The sequence below is a fragment of the Cryptomeria japonica genome, chromosome 2 (genome assembly GCF_030272615.1).
Source record: "Cryptomeria japonica chromosome 2, Sugi_1.0, whole genome shotgun sequence".
Classification (NCBI taxonomy): domain Eukaryota; kingdom Viridiplantae; phylum Streptophyta; class Pinopsida; order Cupressales; family Cupressaceae; genus Cryptomeria; species Cryptomeria japonica.
The window spans coordinates 431,564,214-431,581,448 of NC_081406.1; the positions used below are offsets into that span (position 1 = coordinate 431,564,214).

The 17,235-nt window shown below is 50.0% G+C and overlaps 2 non-coding genes across 2 annotated transcripts; both read left to right on the plus strand.

The window, feature by feature from the left end:
* The first annotated feature begins 10,273 nt into the window (after positions 1-10,273).
* LOC131873853 (18S ribosomal RNA) lies at positions 10,274-12,084 on the plus strand. Its single transcript, XR_009371743.1, has one exon. It is a non-coding gene; the product is annotated as an 18S ribosomal RNA (ribosomal RNA).
* A 612-nt stretch (positions 12,085-12,696) lies between these two features.
* On the plus strand, positions 12,697-12,850 carry LOC131873834 (5.8S ribosomal RNA). The gene has a single exon (XR_009371724.1). It is a non-coding gene; the product is annotated as a 5.8S ribosomal RNA (ribosomal RNA).
* Positions 12,851-17,235: the final 4,385 nt, after the last annotated feature.

Consider the following 17,235-nt stretch of genomic DNA (forward strand, 5'->3'; position numbering starts at 1 on the left):
TGTTGTTCACCAAAAGTGATAACCCAAGACACCTGCAAATCTATCTATGAGATAGCCGATCTCAATCAATGAAACACCTCAGGGCTTGGACAACATAACATAGGATCCTAATGATCCTCCTGCACTTCAGGTTCTGCTAGACCTAGGGGGGACACCCTTTTGATGGATTGAATACAACAATCACAAACATAAGACTGCATCAACAATAAGCAGATAGATCATTTCACAAGCTCAACATATTAGGAAACATTACAGATTGGCTACATCTGTATAGACAATAGGATGAAACAGAGCTTGGAAAGAATGGAACACACACCCCTAAACATAAAGGGAAATAGATTTATCTTTTAAAATGTTGATCTGAAACCATCCCCAAACTTGCGAGACCAGTGCCTTGTTCATTGGGCAACAGAGTCATAGACACAGAACTACAAAATGTTAATCACAGTTGCAAATTGGTTTTCCTTACAACATATCCCTGCACTAATACCTTGTACTAATGCATTACTCAATCCATTCATAAAATTATCAGATCTGGGACACATTCCATTGTTTATGACTGATTATAGAGTTTAAACTCTTCATTGAAGAATGCCTACAAAACAATCATACAATCTCCTTGAGATGACAAATTATAAACCTCCTTGAGGATTCAATTCATAACAATTAAATGCATACACAGAGACAATATCATGGGAAGTTACTCATGCCTGACACAAGTAAGACCTGCAACTAAAACCACATTCACAGCACTGCCTTGCAATCTCTATACCCTGAAACAAACCAAAAGCAATTACAAATTTGGGTCATGATATTCAGAAAATGGAAGCCATGAAAACTGGAGCACTTCCTCCCAGAATTCTGGAACCATTACAACTGAGAAGAATGGGGAATAAAAAGAGGAGGGAAGAAAAACAAATCCACAACTAAAAATTGCCAAGTGTCTCTCCTCTCTAACTGAATTTTCTTCCCATGGAAACTGCTTCTAAAATATCCCACATTTGTCCAAATTAACTTCATAATCGGATTCCTCACTCCGAGAGCTTTCCGAAAATATATAACAATTTATACCTTGGCCAAAAATTGAGTCCTGGGCGAATTAATTCCCCGATGTGCTCAAACATTTAAATTTTTCATTTATTAATATAGTCTAAACTATATAATAAATAATTTCAATTTTAAATTTTTCATCTCTAAATGTGCTCTGACGTCTTGCCACATGGTGGGGTCTGATTGGCTGATGGAGTCTACTGGGCGCCACCTGGGATGACACCTCACCTTTTGCCACTTGTCGGCCACATCACCACCACTGGGCTGCTTGCTTGTACGCCACGTCATCGCTATTGGGTGCCACCTCACTGCCACGTGGACGGCTATCGTTCACTTTCGCTATTTTGCGGGGTTTAAACTTCGTGCATCTTCCTTCGTGAAATAGCGCGAGCCGTTGATCTCTCTCAAACTTGCTCACTCGTTAACCCGACCTTCGTCTGCAAAATTTTGCCTCTTTGCCTCGGGAAGCGTGCCCACGTGGGGTCCACTTGGTCTTCATCCAGTCAACTCCTCCATCGCCTTGGGAAGCGTGCTCATGCATGGGCCCACCTTAGGTGCCCATGGGCATCTGGTGTCAAAAGCCTTTATGGCTTAGACATTATAGTATAGTGCGTTTTTACTTATAAACATTAAAAATAACTACCTCCCAGTGCATGTGGGATAAAACGTTATGCCTGGGAATGCCCTTTTGAAGCTTTTCCTGCGTTTTTAATGGCGTTTTCACATTTGTTTAAAATCTTCCGAGCTTCCTTCAACGCCACATTGCAGGGGATGATGCTGGAGGTTTCATACTCACGTGAGGGAGAGGTGTTTGAAATTTTTGTTTTGTATTTGAAATTCAATGCTATTTCATAAACCACACTGCATTTGTTTGGAATTTTCTGTAGCTGCAATGGGGGGTTCTGAAAGCTCTAATGCTCTTTTTTCATCCACCATGCACAGAGAGAATGAAGACTGTGGTTTGCATAACATGCCACACAAGGAAGGAGAATGGAATTTGCACAGTTTCTAAAAACTTCGAAACAACCTTCCCAAAATCTATGTGGGAGGAGTGGAGGAGTGGCATTTACCTTGCTTTGCAAACTCTAAACACAACGTGAGCTTGCTGCATTAATTTCAATTTGTTTAGAATCTTGCTACTGGTTAAACATCACATGAGGAGGAGGCTGCTGGCTTTGCTCTAGACTGCTATACTCCTTGCTGCCCCTTTGCAATGGTTTAGAACTTCAAAACTGCCCCCTACCAATCACCACATTCCAGCAAGGAGGAGCTTGGGAAGATGGCTTTGCACTACCCAATTTGCATTTGTTTAAGCCTTTAAAACAGTCTTCCACCATGCCACATTGGTTGCAAATCTCCATTTGCTGCTAATATTTCATACTGTCTACTGCTAATAATATATTGCCTGCTGTAACTGTTTTGCCATCCAAACAATACACATTCAGCAAAGAGGGAAGATGAGAAAAGAGGGCATGTGAGAGAGGGAAGACACAATCTAATTTGCATTTGCTATGAATGTTTTAATTGCTTCTTCATTCACCACTCCACCAAGAAGAACATTGGCTGCCAATATGCATTAATTTGAAAACACAAAACCCCACATACCACAACAAGGAGGATATTTGGTCTCTATTTCTTACACAGCCATTCTTTGTGCCATTTAATGCTGAAGAATAGTCTTCCATCCATGAGGCATAATATTCACTTGGCAAGTGAGGACTAACTCCATCCAGTTTGAATTCATTTGCTAACTTAATGTCATCAGAAGAAGATCTAGCTTTTATACAACCAATCCCTCTACTTTTGAACTCCGCGTTGACAGTACATCTTCTCCTCCATTTCTCATATCTGGCATGTAAAATGCCTTGGTTGTTTTGACCATAAGAGGTATCTTCATTTTGCACTATCCTCTGGTGGGAAACATATAAGTATTCATCTCCAACCGTGGATGTCAACATTATTTTGGGAATGCTCATAAGGCCAAGTCGCCAATAAAAATAATAAGGCACAGGCATGAGCCAGGTCGGGCCCCAAAGTGGGTCCGACTAAAAAAAATTTCGTTTTCAAGCTACTCACCTCTGGAGTATCTTCACGGACCTCAAACATACCTCTGGAAATGATCGACACCATTTTCGGATCATAAAATTGCATTTTACATCCTTCAGGCAATTACGCCACAATTTTCGCATTTAATCGCGATGACGTAATTTTCAAACCTGTCAAAACACCTTTCTGGAGCTCTCCATCTGACAGGCATGTACTTTGATATACAAGGATGACATCTACCAAACGGTTTCTCAAGATGAGTCCCGAGCGAAGAGATATTAATTTCCGAAAATGGCCAACTGGCTTTGTTGACACTGCGGACCTGATGAAGTCAATGTTCTGGCAACACATGATGCCTTTCTCAAAAATATCAAACGACCTCCGTAGGCTCTCAAATTAGGAACATAGGTACCTTTAAGTACATATTAAATCTTTTAATTCTCAGTTTGATAATCTGACTGACAGGATGCAAACGGCGCGCTCACCAAAATGGCTACATTAATTGATCTAACACTGAAAGTGCGGATAACTAAATCTGATGGCAAAATGAGTCCTTTTGAAAACCGATCAAACGGATTGATAAAAGCTTGAAATTTGAAATGTAGCTCACCATTTATACCAACATTAGCCGGGAACAAACATTTTGACATGACGCTCACCAAGACATTTTTACATTTGTGCAAACATCACAAACTACAAACGGATTTATCTTTGAAAACTGAGCAAACGGATTCATAAGGACTTGAAATTTTGTAGGCTGACTCACATTTATGCATAGAATTGAATCCACTTTGAATTTATTCATGACGATCAACAGGGAAAAAGATATAATCGCTCAAAGTAGGCTACTTAATAAAATTTACACTTGTGCCTAGAATGCACTTTCAGCTCACCCCTCAAAACGGGTACTTGATAAACTTCTTCAAACTGAATTATGAAAGTTGCAACACACTGAATAGGCCAAATGAAAGGTGTGGGACATGAATCCCGAGCCTTACCCTCTAAAAATCAACCAGCTCCATTTTACCCCTTTGCTAACTAGGCCATTCAAACTGACTTATTTTAATCATTTGGAAATGCAGGGCAAAATTTTGAAATGGGCCTATAAACTTTGACTCAATTTTAATCAGTCCCAACAGGGTCGACTCCCTGGGTTGAGCGCACCGCGCCAACATCAAAGACCCTATGGTATGGATGAAGTCGGAAGTTGGGTTCGATGACCGATTCAATACGTAGGCATACTCGTGAGGTCGGAATTTGGGTCCGATGACCTACCATGCGCAGGAAGGTGGAATTCGGGTCCGATGACCGAGTTGATGGCGTGCCATGCACAGAAAGGTAGAATTTAGGTCCGATGACCGAGTTGATGTTGATGGCCCGCCATGCGCAGGAAGGCAGTATTTGGGTTCGATGACCTAACATATGCATGGAGTCCGACTCGGGGGCCGATGTTCGATTCGATGACTTGCATTGTGGGTAAAGTCAGAAGTTGTGGTCTTTGACCTGATTCGATGACCAGACTTCGGCTGTTTGAGAATCGGACAAATAACTTATATAGGGGAGGTATTGTTCTCGAGCATCCTCCCCCCATGCCCGTTTATGTCGATCTATGCTGGTGCTCGACTGGTTGGAGCGCTCGGATGCAAAAATCTTGCACCAGGATTTATCGATTGTGATGGACATGGCAAGTCTCCTGATTGCTATGCAGGAGCTCATCGGCAATCTCTATGCGGCCTCGGTATGGACTCAACCTGTGGAATGGTTCGGCAATGGTAGTCGCTCCAACACGTCCTTGCAGTGGCCACAGGGGTGATTTGACTAGAGCTCCAGTCTAGCTTTTAGGTTGCTTGGCGGACTGGTATAGCCGCGATCGAGTTCCGGCCATGAACGTTTTAGATAGCTCTTGGGCTTTCTGGGATGGAAGTCGGAAGTTTGGGCTGTTGTCCGATTTGATGACCATTCTTCGGATGTGTGAGAATCGGACAAATAACTTATATAGGGGACTATGTTGTCTCATGCAGCTCCCCCTATGCCCCTCTATCTCGATCGATGTTGGTGCTTGAAAGGGTTGGATCGCTCGGATTTATAAACATGCACCACCATTTTTCGAGTGTGAGGGACGCGGCAGGTCTCCTAAATGCTATGCTGGCACTCTCTGAGAATCTCTATCCGGCCTCGACACAGACTCATCTTGCTGAATGGTTTAGCATTGGTAGTCGATCCAACACGTCCTTGTTGTGGCCGCCTGGGCGATTCAATTCGAGCCCCCGTCTAGCTTTTAGGTTGCTTGGCAGATTTTGCCCTATCCGGAAGTGAGCTCGGTCCCTAAACGTTTGAGAAACCCGATTGCTATGCGTCGACTCTCTTTCTTGTGAGCCTCCATCTAGCTTTTGGGTCTCTATAGAATGGAAGTTAGAATCTGGGACCATTGTTCGATTCGATGAGGCAGACTACGGTTGTGCGAGAATCGGACAAATAACTTATATAGGGGAGGTGTTGACTGGAGCATTCTCCCTCGTGCCCCTCTAACTCGACCAATGCTAGTGCTCAAACGGTGGTAGCGCTTGGATTTTCATTGAGCGCCAATATTGGTCGATTTAGAGGGGCATGCAAGATTCCTGAATGCTATACGAGGGCTCTAACAGAAATGCCTATTGGTTTCGGTATGGATGCAATTACGAGAGTGGTTCGGCAAAGGTAGTCGTTCTGATGCATCCATGTCATGGCCAAATCGATAATTCGATTTCAGCCCTCATATAGCATTTGGGTCTCTCAATGTGATTCCTCATTCCAGTCCCTTTGAGCACTGCTTGAGCCGCATCCCAGGGGGTTCGCTTCCCAATAATCTGCCTCGCAACCCGATTGCTATGCGGTGAGGCTCCTCGGCCGCCTCGAAACTATCTGTGTATCGGACGCATTGCGGGATAAGGGGTTGGCAACAGTATCCTCCCCAAGCATGTCGGATGCTTGGACCATTCCGAGGTGGCCCTGAAGCCTCTTCTGTCTAGCCGTTGGGGCCTTCTCGCCGAATCCCTCGCCTCGCACCCTGATTTCTATGCGGTGAGGCTCCTTGGCCGCCTTGGAACTATCTGTGTATCGGACGCATCGTGGGATAAGGGGCTGGCACTGGTAGTCACCCCAAACGCGTCTGATGCTTGGACCATTCCGAGGTGGCCCTGCAGCCTCTTCCGTCTAGCCCTTGGGTCCTTCTCACCGCATCCCCCACCTCACACCATGATTGCTATGTGGTGAGGCTCCTCGACCGCCTTGGAACTATCTGTGTATCGAATGCATTGCGGGATAAGGGGTTGGCACTGGTAGTCGTCCCAAGCATGTTCGATGCTTGGACTATTCTGTGGCGGCCCTGCAGCCTCTTCCATCTAGCCATTGGGGCCATCTTGTTGCATCCCCCACCTCGCACCCCGATTGCTATGTGGTGAGGCTCCTCGGCCGCCTTGGAACTATCTTTGTATCGGACGCATCGCAAGATAAGGGGTTCTCACTGGTAGTCGCCCCAAGCGCGTCCGATGTTTGAACCATTCTGAGGTGGCCCTAAAGCCCCTTCTATCTAGCCGTTGGGGATTTCTCGCCGCATCCCTCGCCTCGCACCCCGATTGCTATACGGTGAGGCTTCTTGGCCGCCTTGGAACTATCTGTGTATCAGACGCATCGCGGGATAAGGGGTTGGCACTGGTAGTCACCCCAAGTGCGTCTGATGCTCGGACCATTCCAAGGCGGCCCTGCAGCCTCTTCCATCTAGCTATTGGGGCCTTCTCACCATATCCATCACCTCGCACCCCGATTGCTATGCGGTGAGGCTCCTTGGCCGCCTCTGAACTTTCTCTGTATTAGACGCATCGCAGGATAAGGGGTTGGCACTGGTAGTCACCCCAAGCGTGTCTGATGCTTGGACCATTCCGAGGTGGCCCTACAGCCTCTTCCGTCTAGATGTTGGGGACTTCCAGCCGCATCCCTCACCTCACATCCCGAATGCTATGCAATGAGGCTCCTCGGTCACCTCGGATCTATCTTTGTGTTGGACACATTGCGGGATAACGGGTTGGCACTGGTAGTCGCCCCAATCACGTCCGATGCTTGGACCATTCCAAGGTGGCCTTGCAGCCTCTTCCATTTATCCATCGGGGCTTTCCCGACGCATCCCTCACCTTGCATCCCGATTCCTATGCGGTGAGTCTTCTCGGCCACCGTGGAACTATATATGTTATCGCTACTGCATCCCTCGGTTGGTAACCTCCTCGGCCGCCTTGGAACATTCTCTTTGTCGGATGCGTCACGGGATAAGGGGTTGGCACTGGTAGTCACCCCAAGCATGCCCGATGCATAGACCACTCTGAGTCGACCTTGCTTGCAGCCTCTCACATGCATAGACCTCTCTGAGTCGACCTTGCAGCCTCTCACGTTTAGCCTTTGGAATCTCGCCTCACAACATGATTGCTATCCTTGCTGCATCCCTTGCCTTGAGCCCTGATTGCTTTCTTGGCTGCATCCCTCCTCTCCTCATAGCCTGGTTGTCATCACTGTGGCATCCGTCGCTTCATGCATCTGGCTGCTCGGCCCTTCCCACCACACCCTTCCCCACACACCTCAATTGCTATCTCTGCTGCATCTCACACCCCGATTGCTATCTCTACTACATCCCTCAGCTCTCACTTCTGCATCCTTCGCCTCACACCTCGATTGCTATCAATGCTGCATCTGTCACCTCACACCCCGATTGCTATGTGGGGAGGCTCCTTGGCCGCCTTGGAAATTTCTCTGTATCGGATGCACCGCGGGATAAGGGGTTGGCACTGGTAGTCACCCCAAGTGCGCCCGATTCTTAGACCACTTCGAGGTGACCTCGTAGCGTCTTTCGTCTAGGCTTCCTACCTTCAATGCCCTTTTTACACCTCAATTGCTATGCGCGGGCTCGTTGGCGTCTATCACCTCTTTGCAAAGAGTGGCACGATGATTGTTGGGGTAAATCATGGCAGTCCGATCTCTGGCCTTGGGCCATTGTGAGGGCTGATCGATTTCCTGTGCGCATCTCATGTTCGCCCAGTAACAAACTCGACGACTTGTAATCGGTCTTGTTCCCAATTGTTCCTGTAGGTAGTCTTCAGAACTCTTGGATTTGACCTGTCCTCTACTGAGGATGCTTGTGTGTGTGTGCTTGTGCCATTTCCTTGGCGGTATTAACGAGATATTAAAGAGCGGAGTGAGCACCTTGCCCAGCTATGTTTGGGGCTCTCACTCCCTTACCCGGTGTGCGACCACTTTGCACGTAGGTTGCGGAGCATCGCGACTCTTTTGATGCTTGGCGGTTGTCTTCCGATGATGCGTTGGTCCCAAAGTGCACGTTACTAGCATTTCTGCCATTGTTCTTGATCTTTGGCATGTTCCTTCGTTGCAATTGGATATATATCTCCATTTATACGCGTAGGCTTCTCCCGCCTATTCAGCGCTGTCCCACTCTCAGCACTCTCGTGGTCTCCTTGGCTTCTCTCTCCCATGAGCGAGCTATCTTCTCGAGTCTTTTCCATGTCCCATGGATGTTTCCTTTCAAAATTCGGGCACACAAACATGACCGGATAAGAGCAGAATTGCCTATGAGGAGAAGCTCACCTTAGGGAGAAGCAATGTCGAGTGTTTCGACAGAGGGTAGAGGGGGCACTGTTTGGGCGGTTGCACAAAAGAGAGCTATGGTTGCACTAAAGGTTGCTTCTTCGTCTCCGACAAACTCTTCGAGGCAAAAAAGCTTGTTTACGAGGTCGAGGTGGGACTGTTCGTGTGAGGTGCGCCACCAAAAGTGTGTAAGGGGGCATATACCTGGGAAATGGATGTCTCTGAGTGGCCTTACTCAGTCGCGTGCACGGTGCATTCTCTAATGGCAGGACTGTCGTGAGCATGTGTGGTTCGGATGTTTTCGGGTAAAGGGTTCCGTACGGGATGTTCTTCCTAGGCTCCTATGAACCGAGACTCTGCATCGTCATGCTCCAGTTCCCGTGGGTGCTTCATGCCTCGTCGAGGTGTTTGTCATGGGCGATTAAGGCCGAGGCCTTCCTTTGAGAGGGGAATTGTTCAGGCTGGTCGAGGCGGGATTGTTCGTGCGGGGTGCACCACCAAAAGTGCGTAGGGGGCATATTCCTGGGAAATGGATGTCTCTGAGTGGCCTTACTCAGTCGCGTGCACGGTGCACTCTCTCATGGCATGACTGTCGCGAGCATCGACGGTGCGGTGGTTTTCGGGTAACTAGGTTCTGTACGGGATGTTCTTCCTAGGCTCCTGTGAACCGAGCCCCTTGTCATGGTGCTCCAGCCTGCAGAGGGTCCTGTTCCCCCATCAGGAGGGTCACAGTGGTCACGGAGAATGGTTACCCAAGTTGTGCTCGAAAGGGAATGATTTGTGCATTGGTCGAGATGTGCTCATCTGTGCAGGTTGCACCACAACATGTGTGTAGGGGGCATATACGTGGGAAATGGATGTCTCTGAGTGGCCTTACAATTGAGGTGGCTGCATGCACGGTGTCACCTATTTAGATAGACGCGTCACGAGCGGGGTCATTTGGGAGTTTTCGGGTAAAGGGTTCCGTACGGGATGTTCTTCCCAGGTGCTTGTGAACCGGAGCTCCTTGATGCCACATTCCGACTTTCACACGTCTTTTCCTTCCAGCATGATGTTCTTCATCGGCGCTTGGCGAGAGAGTCGGGCAACAGAAAATTGTTCTGTGTGGTCGAGGATGGATTTTATGTGTGGGGTGCACCACTCCAAGTGTGTAGGGGGCATATTCCTGGGAAATGGATGTCTCTGAGTGGCTTTACAATTGAGGTGGTCGCGCGCACGATGCATTTTGCACAGATTCGACATTCGCGAGTATGTTCGGCTTTGAGACCGAGGGTAAAGGGCTTCATACAGGATATTCTTCCCAGGTGCTTGTGAACCGAAGCTCCTTGTCATACCTCTCCGACCTGCACTCATGTTTTCCTCAATCTGGGTCTTGAGGAGCACATTGCCCAATTCTCACATCTCCGTCCTTGGTCAACTTTGGGATGCGGGCGGGTTTTGTTTGATTGCAAGGATGGGCTGCATGCTTTCTAATTTTGGTTTCCCATGAGGGCGGGTCTGCCTCACGGTCTCTCTGGCAGAGGCCCGGGGTGGCCCGCTCGTGGCCGGAAGCTACCTGGTCGATCCTGCCAGTAGTCATATGCTTGTCTCAAAGATTAAGCCATGCATGTCTAAGTATGAACTATTTCAGACTATGAAACTGTGGATGGCTCATTAAATCAGTTATAGTTTCTTTGATGGTACTTTGCTACTTGGATAACCATAGTAATTCTAGAGCTAATACATGCACCAAATCCTGACTCTTGGAAGGGATGCATTTATTAGATAAAAGGCCGGTGTGGGCTCGCCCGCTACTCTGGTGATTCATGATAACTCGACGGATCGCACGGCCTTTGTGTCGGTGATGTTTCATTCAAATTTCTACCCTATCAACTTTTGATGGTAGGATAGAAACCTACCATGGTGGTGACGGGTGACGGAGAATTAGGGTTCGATTCCAGAGAGGGAGCCTGAGAAACAGCTACCACATCCAAGGAAGGCAGCAGGCGCGCAAATTACCCAATCCTGACATGGGGAGGTAGTGACAATAAATAACAATACTGGGCTCATCGAGTCTGGTAATTGGAATGAGTAAAATCTAAATCCCTTAATGAGGATCCATTGGAGGGCAAGTCTGGTGCCAGTAGCCACGGTAATTCCAGCTCCAATAGTGTATATTTAAGTTGTTGGAGTTAAAAAGCTCGTAGTTGGACCTTGGGTCATCATGGTCGGTCCACCTACTTGGTGTGCACTGGCCCTCACGTCCCTTCTACCGGCGGCATGTTCCTGGCCTTAATTGGCTGGGTCGCGGTTCCGGCGCCATTACTTTGAAAAAATTAGAGTGCTCAAAGCAAGCCTACGCTCTAAATACATTAGCATGGAATAACGCGATAGGAGTCTGGTCCTATTCTGTTGGCCTTTGGGACCATAGTAATGATTAATAGGGACTGTCGGGGGCATTCGTATTTCATTGTCAGAGGTGAAATTCTTGGATTTATGGAAGACGAACCACTGCGAAAGCATTTGCCAAGGATTATTTCATTAATCAAGAACGAAAGTTGGGGGCTCGAAGATGATCAGATACCATCCTAGTCTCAACCATAAACGATGCCGACCAGGGATCGGTGGATGTTGCTCTAAGGACTCCGCCAGCACCTTCTGAGAAATCAAAGTGTTTGGGTTCCGGGGGGAGTATGGTCGCAAGGCTGAAACTTAAAGGAATTGATGGAAGGGCACCACCAGGAGTGGAGCCTGTGGCTTAATTTGACTCAACACGGGGAAACTTACCAGGTCTAGACATAGTAAGGATTGACAGATTGAGAGCTCTTTCTTGATTCTATGGGTGGTGGTGCATGGCCATTCTTAGTTGGTGGAGCAATTTGTCTGGTTAATTCCGTTAACGAACGAGACCTCAACCTGCTAGCTAGCTACATAGAGGTTCCCCTTCGCGGCCAGCTTCTTAGAGGGACTATGGCCTCCTAGGCCATGGAAGTTTGAGGCAATAACAGGTCTGTGATGCCCTTAGATGTTCTGGGCCGCACGCACGCTACACTGATGCAACCAACAAGTTTTTCTCCCTGGCCTGAAAGGTTCGGGAAATCTTGCCAAATTGCATCGTGATGGGGATAGACCATTGCAATTATTGATCTTCAACGAGGAATTCCTAGTAAGCGCGAGTCATCAGCTTGCGTTGACTACGTCCCTACCCTTTGTACACACCGCTCGTTGCTCCTACCGATTGAATGATCCAGTTAAGTGTTCAGATCGCACCGATGGCGGCAGTTCCTGTCACCGACGTTGTGAGAAGTTCATTGAACCTTGTCATTTAGAGGAAGGAGAAGTCGTAACAAGGTTACCGTAGGTGAATTTGTGGTAGGATCATTGTCGGTTCTGGCCCCTGAATCGTGCAGGGGAGGAGGCAAGGGAGGCACGCCGAGCTCGCCTCCTTCCCGACCCTTGCCCTCGACGATGTGTGGATGGTTGGGCCTCGCTGCATGGCTTGGCCCCGAGTTCCACACCGTCGGCTCGAGGTGATCGAATGCTGTGATCGGGTGCATGCCCTTTTCGGGAGAGGCCGAGTCTCTATCCCGTCGAGTTTGCATGCCCTCGATTGCGTGCCCAGCGTCGTCCCGGCGATCCGTCGGTTCTACGATGGGAAGTCAGGACTGCCGCAACCCCCCGTTACGTCTCCCAGGGGAACAACATGTCACTTGGAGCGTTCCCCTCCGCCGACGAGTGCACTCTCGAGTGATCGCTCATGGGGCAGGACCCATCCTCCGGCTGTAGGGTTCTCTCGAGGAGGCATCCTCTTGTGCAATGCAACGGGGTGGGGACACGCACCCTTCCAGTGCCCCCTTTGCACTGGCGGAAGGTTCGTGTCAAACACCCTACATTGGTGCGACTCGCACCAAGAATTCCAAAACATTGAAGCGTGGCCCAGGCGCCTTTGTGAGTTTGGGTCGCCAGAAAAAAAAAACATGAATAAGATAAAAACATGACTCTCGGCATCGAATATCTCAGCTCTCGCCACGATGAAGAATGTAGTGAAATGCGATACTTAGTGTGAATTGCAGAATCTTGTGAATCATCGAGTGTTTGAACGCAAGTTGCACTCGAGGCCTCAGCCAAGGGCACATCTGCTTGGGCGTCGCACTCCAAAATCGCCCTCCCGCATGGAGGAGCGGAGATGGCCGTCTATGCCCGCCAGCGACGCGGTTGGCTAAAATGAGCATGAGGTCCCTCGCCCCGTCGCGACGAGCGGTGGCCTATGCGGGTCGGTGTTGGTTTGTGCAGGTCGAGCGAGGCCAAGTGTGGAACTTCAACCGGGCCACAGCGGCTTGCCAGCGTGCGGGTAAAATGTGATTGGCCCCTTTGCTGCATCCCCAAGTCAGGCGTGAATACCTGTTGAGTTTAAGCATATCACTAAGTGGAGGAAAAGAAACTTACCAGGATTCCCCTAGTAACGGCGAGCGAACCGGGAAGAGCCCAGCATGAAAATCGACGGCTTCGCCTCCCGAATTGTAGTCTGTAGAAGCGTCCTCAATGACAGACCGGGCCCAAGTCCCCTGGAAGGGGGCGCTGGAGAGGGTGAGAGCCCCATCGGGCCCGGACCCTACTGCACCATGAGGCGCTGTCGGCGAGTCAGGTTGTTTGGGAATGCAACCCTAATCAGGTGGTAAATTTTGTCCAAGGCTAAATATGGGTGAGAGACCGATAGCGAACAAGTACCGCGAGGGAAAGATGAAAAGAACTTTGAAAAGAGAGTTAAAGAGTGCTTGAAATTGCCGAGAGGGAAGCGGATGGAGGCTGGCGATGCACCCCGGTCAGATGTGGAACAACGTCAGCCGGTTCACCGCTCGGCTCGGGGGGCATGCCAGCGCGGGCTATTGCAGCGGCACAAGTGCAATCTTCTGGTCGCACTATACCTTTGTCACGGCGGTTGAGGATTGAAGTGCACACCTACCAAGGCGGGCCCTCGGGCACCTGCGCACTCATGGCACTAGCAAGCGGGCTTTCTATCCAACCCGTCTTGAAACACGGACCAAGGAGTCTAACATGTGTGCGAGTCGGTGGGTTGGGAAACCCGCGAGGCGCAAGGAAGCTGATAGCGAGATCCGCTCTCGGCGGGTGCACCGCCGACCGACCCTGATCTTCTGTGAAGGGTTCGAGTGCGAGCACACCTGTTGGGACCCGAAAGATGGTGAACTATGCCTGAGCAGGGCGAAGCTAGAGGAAACTCTGGTGGAGGCCTGCAGCGATACTGACGTGCAAATCATTCGTCTGACTTGGGTATAGGTGCGAAAGACTAATCGAACCATCTAGTAGCTAGTTTCCTCTGAAGTTTCCCTCAGGATAGCTGGATTTCATGTGCGAGTTTTATCGGGTAAAGCAAATGATTAGAGGCATCGAGGGCATAACACCCTCAAAGTATTCTCAAACTTTAAATAGGTAAGGCGGTGCAGCTGCTCCGTTGAGCCGCGCCACGGAATCGCGAGCTCCAATTGGGCCATTTTTGGTAAGCAGAACTGGCGATGTGGGATGAACCGAAAGCCGAGTTACGGTGCCAAATTGCGCGCTAACCCAGATCCCACAAAGGGTGTTGGTTGATTAAAACAGCAGGACGGTGGTCATGGAAGTCAAAATCTGCTAAGGAGTGTGTAACAACTCACCTGCCGAATCAACTAGCCCCAAAAATGGATGGCACTGAAGCGCGCAACCTATACTCGGCTGTCGGGGCAAAGTGCTAGGCTTCGATGAGTAGGAGGACGAGGGGGTTGTTGCGAAACCTTGGGCGTGATCCTGGGTGGACCGGCCCCCGGTGCATATCTTGGTGGTAGTAGCAAATATTCAAATGAGAACTTTGAAGACTGAAGTGGGGAAAGGTTCCATGTGAACAACACTTGGACATGGGTTAGTCGATCCCAAGAGATGGGGAAGCCCTATTTCAAGGGCATACTTTGCGCGATCATCGAAAGGGAATCGGGTTAAATATTCCCGAACCGGGACGTGGCGGCGGACGACAACATTAGGAAATCCAAAGATGTCAGCGGGGGCCCAGGGAAGAGTTATCTTTTCTTTTTAACAGCCTGCCCACCCTGAAATCGGTTCAACCAGAGATAGGGTCCAGTGGCTGGAAGAGCACCGCACGTCCCGCGATGTTCGGTGTGCCTTCGGCGGCCCTTGAAAATCTGGAGGACCGAGTACCATTCACGCCCAGTCATACTCATAACTGCATCAGGTCTCCAAGGTGAACAGCCTCTGGTCAATAGAACAATGTAGGTAAGGGAAATCGGCAAAATGGATCCGTAACTTTGGGAAAAGGATTGGCTCTAAGGGCTAGGCCTAGGGGTCTGTGCCCCGAACCCGTGGGCTGTTGGCGGCCTGCTCGAGCTGCTACTACAGCGAGGGTGGGCCGTCACATGTCGATCAGGCGATGAACGTAGGGCGCTCCCTTCGGAGGGCTTTCCCTAGGTGGCGAACAGCTGACTTAGAACTGGTACAGACAAGGGGAATCCGACTGTTTAATTAAAACAAAGCATTGCGATTGTCCTTGTGGATGCTGACGCAATGTGATTTCTGCCCAATGCTCTGAATGTCAAAGTGAAGAAATTCAACCAAGTGCTGGGCGGGGCTCCGAAGAGGGGTTTCTCATCTGGGGGCCAAGCTGGGCAACCCTTGGGCTGCATTTTTTTCATCCAAGTGCTGGGCGGGGCTTCGAAGAGGGGTTTCCCATCCGGGGGCTGCATTTTTTTCGTCCAAGTGCTGGGCGGGGCTCCGAAGAGGGGTTTCTCATTTGGGGGCCACATTTTTTTTGTCCAAGTGCTGGGCGGGGTTCCAAAGAGGGGTTTCTCATCCGGGGGCCGAGCTGGGAAACCCTTGGGCCGCATTTTTTTTGTCCAAGTGCTAGGCGAGGCTTTGAAGAGGGGTTTCTCATCTGGGGGCCGCATTTTTTTCGTCCAATTGTTGGGCAGGGCTCCGAAGAGGGGTTTCTCATCCGGGGGCCGCATTTTTTTCATCCAAGTGCTGGGTGGGGCTCCGAAGAGGGGTTTCTCATCCGGGGGCCAAGCTAGGCAACCCTTGGGCTGCATTTTTTTTGTCTAAGTGCTAGGCGGGGCTTCGAAGAGGGGTTTCTCGTCCGGGGGCCGCATTTTTTTCGTCCAAGTGTTGGGCGGGGCTCCGAAGAGGGGTTTCTCATCTAGGTGCCAAGCTGGGCAACCCTTGTGCCACATTTTTTTCATCCAAGTGCTGGGCGGGGCTCCGAAGAGCAGGGCTACCTCGGTCAGAAGTGGAAGTGGGGTTTCGGGCATTACCCTCGAGCCACCTTTCCTTCCAAGAGTTTAGTGAGGCTTTTTACGGTTGCAGCTCCCCATGTCTGAAGTGGGGATTTCTGGGTAGGGGCTTCGGGTGCACATTAAATTTTTTCCCAACCGTCCAGTGGGGTTTCTGGTGCGCTCCGAAGTGGGGTTATTGGAGCGGCCCCTCTTTTTTTGTCCGAGCATTTGGTGGGGTTTCTCGCATTGGGGCTTCCCAGGCCCGGTTGTTGGGTGCGCACCCACCCTGGCGCGCACGAAGTCAGAAGTTGGGTTAATTGCCCGGTTTGCCCTGGGTGCGCACCTTCGCCAGGGTGGGCACCTTGGTGCAGACAACTTGCCTGGGCTGCACACCAGGGCGGGCTCAAGATGGCACCCACGTTCCATTTTTTTCACTATATTTCAAAACGGAAATTTTAAAATCTCATTTTTTCTTGCCTTTTCCAAAAATTAGTGAAGGCAGCGCATCAAAGGTGTGCAATGCTGGTGTGAACCCAGGAGCGCTCCGATGTGTGCTCCAAGGTGCGGCGTGCACGAAGTTGGAGCCCAGTTTGCCTCGGGTGCGCACCTCGCGTGCACCTTCGTCGGGGTGGGCACCTTGGTATACAGACCTTGGCTGGGTTGCGCGCCCTAGTGGGCACCAAGGAGAGCTTCGAAGTGTGCTCCAAGGTGCGGCATGCAGGAAGTCAGAGCCTGGTTTGCCCCGAGTGCACACCTTGCGTGCACCTTGGCTGGGTTGCCCGCCTTGGTGAGCACCATGCCGTACACGAAGTCGAAGCCCGGTTTGCACCGGGTGCGCACCTCCGCCAGGATGGGCACCTTGGTGCACACAACTTGCCTGGGCTGCGCACCAAGGCGGGCTCAAGATGGCACCTGCGTTCCATTTTTTTCACTATCTATCAAAACGGAAATTTTAAAATCTCATTTTTTTTTTGCCTTTTCTAGAAATTAGTGAATGCAGTGCATCAAAGTTGCGCAACGCTGGTGCGAACTTGGGAGCGCTTTGATGTGTGCTCCAAGGTGCCACGTGCACAAAGTCGGAGCCTGGTTTGCCCCAGGTGCGCACCTCGCATGCACCTTCACCGGGGTGGGCACCTTGGTGTGCAGGCCTTAACTGGGTTGTGCGCCCTGGTGGGCACCATGGTGCGCACCAAGGAGCGCTCTGAAGTGTGCTCCAAGGTGCGGCGTGCATGAAGTCGGAGCCAGGTTTGCCCCGAGTGTGCAC